The sequence below is a fragment of the Nannospalax galili genome, unplaced genomic scaffold (genome assembly GCF_000622305.1).
Source record: "Nannospalax galili isolate Female #2095 unplaced genomic scaffold, S.galili_v1.0 scaffold747, whole genome shotgun sequence".
Lineage (NCBI taxonomy): Eukaryota > Metazoa > Chordata > Mammalia > Rodentia > Spalacidae > Nannospalax > Nannospalax galili.
The window spans coordinates 61,355-67,559 of NW_008357686.1; the positions used below are offsets into that span (position 1 = coordinate 61,355).

At 42.8% G+C, this 6,205-nt stretch overlaps 1 non-coding gene across 1 annotated transcript; it reads left to right on the top strand.

The window, feature by feature from the left end:
• Positions 1-5,940: 5,940 nt before the first annotated feature.
• On the top strand, positions 5,941-6,047 carry LOC115068029. The gene has a single exon (XR_003847397.1). It is a non-coding gene; the product is annotated as a U6 spliceosomal RNA (small nuclear RNA).
• The last annotated feature ends 158 nt before the right edge of the window (positions 6,048-6,205 follow it).

The window sequence follows — 6,205 nt, forward strand, 5'->3', positions numbered from 1 at the left end:
CATTACCTTCAAAGCGTATACTCTCCATATGGACCTTTCCTGTTTACCTGAACTTTCCAAATAAAAGTCACATTCTCAAGATTCAAAACCACCATCCACTAACAAGAGAAAATGTGATCTGTGTTCCTGGGTCTGGGTTTCCTCCCTTTAGGAGGACTATTTCCAGTTCAATCCATTTTAATTGTGAATTTCATAATTTTGTTTTTCTTACCATCTGAATAATATTCTGTTGTGCAAATGAACAATGTTTTAATTGTCCATTCATCAGTTGATGGACATCTGAATTGTTTCCATTTCTTGACTACTGTGAATAGAACACTAACAAACATGGATGAAAAAATATCTGAATATTAGAATATATGTGACTCCCAACCTCAGGTAGGCACCCCCAGAGCCCATCCCCATGCCTACCAGCATCCTATTCCTGCATCACCAGGTGGGCCATGTGGCTTTGCAAACCGTGACCTAGTTAGGAACCGCAGACTCTGTCCCCCCACCAACACCACACATACCATGCTACATGGGAACCCTGGAACTCCTTCAACCCCAACCCCAAGTAGTAAGTATTCCCAAAGCTCATCCACCCCTACCCACTAAACATGCTACTGACCAGAACACCCTGAAATCAGTGTTCTGTTTGCTGCCAGGCTCCAGGGAGCACAGTGCTACTCACTCTTGCTATGACCATAGCCCAAGCCATCCAAAACTGGGGATTGAGTCTTCCAATGACTTCTGAAGACCTGTAGGGAGAATTTTCTAACCCTAAAAAAAGTTTATCCCTGGGCTCAGAATTTCATATATCCCTAGCTATGTTGGGAAGTATTCTGATACCAGACAAACATGTCAACACAGAGTTGCCCAAGGACTGAATTCCATGCACCATATAGCTGCTGCACAACCTGACAAATTGGGGATAACATCATACAAGGATCCAGATATCCACTCAACTAAAGTGAGATCAGATATCCATAAGAAGGCTCACTACCAGGGACCTAACTATGTATACCTAGGTCCCATTGCAAACATACAAACAATATAAATAACCAAGATAATACATCTCCTCCAGAAATTAGTATCCCCATAGTAATATTCCCCAAGAAAAAGCAACTTAGTTTATGCATAAGGGAATGAATTCAAAATAATAATTATAAATATTTTCAAGGAACTTGTCCGAGTAAGTTTCGGTTGTCAATTGGACACATCTGGAAAGAGGGAGCCTCAATTGAGAAATGGCCTCCATCAGCTGAGCCTATGGGTCTGTCTGTTGAATATTTTCTTAATTGCTAGTTGATATGGGAGAGCCAGCCTACTGTGAGCTAAGCATTTTGATGACACTCCTAAAATGTCATGCTGTCGGGTAAGGGGGAGTGGGATCCTTGTCAGGACACCTAAAAGAAAACTGTGAGCTTGGAACCTAGAAAGTCAGGTCTGTGCAAATCTGCTCTCTGATCCAGGGCTTGTGAGTGGTCATCTTGTAGACAAGGGGCAAAGTCTGAACCTGAACCCAGGAATGCTGGCTTCCCATGCTCTGAAATGACTCAGCTTGCACACAATTACTCAACATTAATCAATCAAGTGAAAAATAGAAGTGGCCAACTCAGAGACAGCAGGTCTTAGCAAAAGCTGGGGTGGAGCCTCTGGATCTCAGAAATTGCCCTCTGTTGGAGCATGGCTGCTAGGCTGGCCTTTCATCATTGCAGGTGAGAAGGAGCCAGGCTCTCCTTACACAGTGATAGGAGTCTTGTCTCCTTTCCTCTTTTCACATCCCAATCATTCTACTGAAGAGTCTTAACTGATTCTTACTAATTTATTTTATTTAAAATACTTCATTTATTATTTTTATGTGTATGCATGTATTTCCCGCATGCTGATAAGTGAACCCGTGTTGTGCAATGCCCGCAGAGGACAGAAAGGCTGTCAGATCCCCTGGAACTGGAGCTATGGACAGTTGTTAGCTGCCATGTGGGTGCTGGGTTTTGAACCCAGGTCTTCTGAAAGAACAACCAGTGTTCTTAGCTGCTGAGCCACCTCCCCAGCCTCGATTCTTACTAATTTTTATTTTACATACAAATTCCTTTTATTTATTGTTGATGTCAGCCTTAAAGTATTAGTTACGCATGTTTTGATTTATTTTTAAGTGAATGAATCGAACACGAATTATTCATTTGTAAACTTTGCTTGGTTCTGTGATACTTATTAAATCACATCCCCATAGGTTCTTCATACCAGAGATATGGACTAATCTTACCTGGACATTCTCTCAGTAGTTTAACTTCTGATGACAACTTGGGACAGCATCCGGGATCCAGAGTCCTCTAGCCACAGTTATAATTTCATTGAAATGCCTCTGCCTGTGTCCACTCTCTGTGATCCCTCCTCACTATTCCTCCATGACTTCAAAAGTTTTCATCCAGGACTCCGTTGACCTCTGACCTCTCTATCACCAAAACAAGGCTCAATGAGTAATTAAAGGAAGCACTTCATCTTCCTCAGAGTCATCGTCAACTTCCTATTGTCCTCTCTTTAGGGCTCTCTATATGTTGAGATAGAAACACACCCTGGAAAAACTCCGGGTTAAGAAGCAAAAAATAAGTATGTTTTAGTTTCAAATTTCTCATTTCGTAGCCAAAAAATATGTATGTATCTAATTACTACTGGATGAGAATTTCCTTTTCCTCACTATCCCTGAGCTACTGTCTGAAACTCAGTGCCAACCCGTCTCTGCTGCTGTTAGTCTTAAGATTTTCTGTATTCCTGTGCCTTTCCAGACTTCAGGTCCTCTTCCACTCACACTCTGCAAAACATCCCATTTTCTTCTCCCTCAGGAGCTCCTGGGGTGGGTGACCTGTACCTTATAGATTACACATTTTGTAGCTCCCTGATCCTCATCACTGTGTCTTCAGTCAGAGTCTCCCAACAGCTCTTTTCCACACTGGAAAATGGCATTTTAAAAAAGGGAATGGGAAGACAGAGAGGCATGGATGTTGTAGAGAATGCTAGAGCCACGAAGAGCTGAAAGGGACTTGGAGTCAGATGGACTGAACTGGTTCTGGTCTCTCTTCCACCAAGGCTGGGGAAGATGGTGGGCATCTTTGTGTGTGATGGCCAGGACCTCAACAGGTTGGAAATGTGACAGGGGCCATGACTCAAAAACTACCCTCCAAAGATTCCTTCCAGAAACCTCCTGTTGACTGAACTGATTCTTTGCTGCTTATAGATATAACACAGTATGTCTAATGGTCTAAGGCCAAGAGAGGAGATGGACACTTGGACAGGTGAAAAGGTCACTTGAGAGGGACATCAGCTTCACCCCCTACAAGTGCACTTAGAAATCTCACTATCCTGAACACATTTCCTTTCTATGTCACTCATAGTACAACTCTGAACCTATGAAACAAAATCTGTAACTCCTGTTATTTGCTTCCCATGGAGCTTACCTGACCTTTGATGACTGGCTTTAGGGAGATATATTTTCTCCTCCTTGTGGGCAAGAAATTCTTCACAATTCCCTACGATGTGCTTTGGGTTCACCATAACCTTGGATGGTCTGTGAGGAGGCAAGCCAAGTTTGTGATGTGAGCAGCCTGCTCACTGGCCAGCATTTGATCTCCCGACAGGCAGATGCTGGCATGGCCCCATCCTTTCATTCCAGGCAGAGTGAATTCAGCAACCAGAGGTTCCAGGGGTGGGTCTAAATCACCTGTGACACAATTGGGCATGGACCACTCTCAACTCTGTTGGTGTACTAGCTTGTCCCATGTTATTAGAAAACTGTTTAGGTGAACAAAACTCTACTATTCTAATCCCTGCTTTGCACAACGATGAAACAAGAACCACAGGAGTTAAGTTGTCCAGTGTCCTTTTTCTGTTCCCTGTTATAACAAAATATCTGAGACTAGGAGCTTTATAAAGAATAGAATTTTGTTGGATCATGCTTGTAGAAACAGTGGAGTATAAGAGCCTGGCACTAACATCTTCTTATCTTAGGTTGAGAGATATCTCCCTGCACTATAAATGGAAAAGGTACAGAGCCCAGTAAGTGTCTCAGAGGAAGTTCATGTCAATAACCAAACCACTACCTCAGTAACCAATTAATCCATTCATCTGTGACACAATGACATACCCAAATGTTCACCTCAAAATACTATTAACATGTAACATCATGTATAATATTTCTAATACATTAATTTTGTGGAACAAATATTCAAAAACATAGCCTATACCCATGGATTCACAATATTTAAAGTATTAATGTCCAAGCTCTAGAACAAATAGTACTGAGAGAAGGATTCCCACAGAGCTCTACACATTAATTCAACCTAAAGTGCATAGGCACGTACTAAAACACATCCCCTACAAACAATTGTTCCTGTCCTACATGTATGCTGTTCTTTTTCTGGCTTCTCCATTCTTCCTGCAATTAGTTAGCATGTAGGCCACACATCTACCTCTTTGCTCTGCACAAAAAAACAAAAAGAAACCATACAGAGCTGGGCATTGGAACACATCTATAATCCCAGCAATTGGGTGGTTGACGCTAGAGAATCTAGAGTTCAAGATCACCTTTTGCTGCATAGTGAGTTAGAGGCCAGTCTAGGCCATATGAGATCCAAATCAAGAAAGAAAAGAAGTAATGAAAGGAAGGGAGGGAGGGAGGGAGGAAGGAAAGAAGGAAGGGGAATAAAAAAAAACAGTATAAAAGTTACTATGTTAGGCCAAATTTATACTAACTCTCTTTCTTGAGTACTAAACATGTTCACAAAGTGCCCACTCCTGTTGGAGTCCCCTCGTGCTCCTTTGCCTCCAGCTATGTAAGTCAAAGTTGTGTATAGAATCAAAGTAGTCCCTTGGCTAGTCTGTGACCTTGGGCCCAAATCTAAAACAGCATATAAGCCAATTCATTCATCTCTTAAGAACACAAACAGCAGGAAGAAAAAGAACTAACCAGCTTTTGGGTCCAGGAGTCAATGCTAAAAAGATGTTCTGAGTACTGTAAAGGCCATATGGGTTGTGAGAAACCACAGGATTCCAGTGAGTTACACCATTGCAAGTAGTTGATCTATCTCTTATGTCACCTTTACACATTTCCTCCTCCCTCTTTCAATTGTTTTCCTTCTATCTGACAATGGAAATCATTCTTGGCAGAAAGTGAGAGAATGAGAATATTCCTTCTGTTAGTCTATCAGGCTGTCTCCATTTTCACCTTTTATTCCATGTGTGCCCCAAGCATTTGGGATGTGTGATGGTTTGAATGATAATGTCCCCCAATAGGCTCCAAGTATTTGGAAATTCTGTCCCCAGATGGTGGCGCTGTTTGGGGAGGTTTTAGAAGGTGTGGTTATCCTGGAGGAAGCACATCACTGGGGGTGGGCTTAGAGAGTTCTTAAGCCTGGCCATATTGGCAGTCAATCTCTTGTTTCCTATGCCTGCTGGAAGACAAAGAGCTTAGCTTCAGCTCTTCTCCAGCCACCTCTGCCACCATGCCTCCCGACCAAGACGGACTGTAATTCCCCTGGAACCGTAAGCTCAAATAAACTCTTCTTTCTATAAGTTTCTCGAATCAGTGTTTCTATCACAGCAACAGAAAAGTGACTAATACAGGATGTTGTTACTCACATGCAGAGTGGAAATTCTAGTTTGTGTCTCCATTGCTGTGACAAAACACTCTAACCAATACCAACTTCAGGAGGAGAGGGTTTCTTTGGCTTACATCCCCTGAGTCTCCCTCCGCCCTCCCCCTCCCCTTCCCCCTCCCACATCACCCAACAATCAGAAAACACCTCACAGGCCCCTGTGGTAGCGCACGCCTTTAATGTCAGCACTCCAGAGGCAGAGGCAGGCAGATCTCTGTGAGTTCAAGGCCAGTCTGGACTATATTAGCGAGTTCCAGGCCAGCTGGGGCTACAGGGAAACCCCATCTCAAAAAGACCAAAAAAAAAAGTGCTCGCTTCAGCAGCACATATACTAAAATTGGAACGATACAGAGAAGATTAGCATGGCCCATGCGCAAGGATGACACGCAAATTCGTGAAGCGTTCCATATTTTTAAAGAAATAACCTGAAGGAGAATAGTAGGCAACAGACCTTAAGAAGGGAGATATGGATAAAAATTGGGTTAGATTAAGGGAGTGGGGAGGGAAGGGTATATGAGGAACCTAGGGGATAAGGAGAAAGAAGCAGTTCAACAGAGGTAGGATCATAGGAG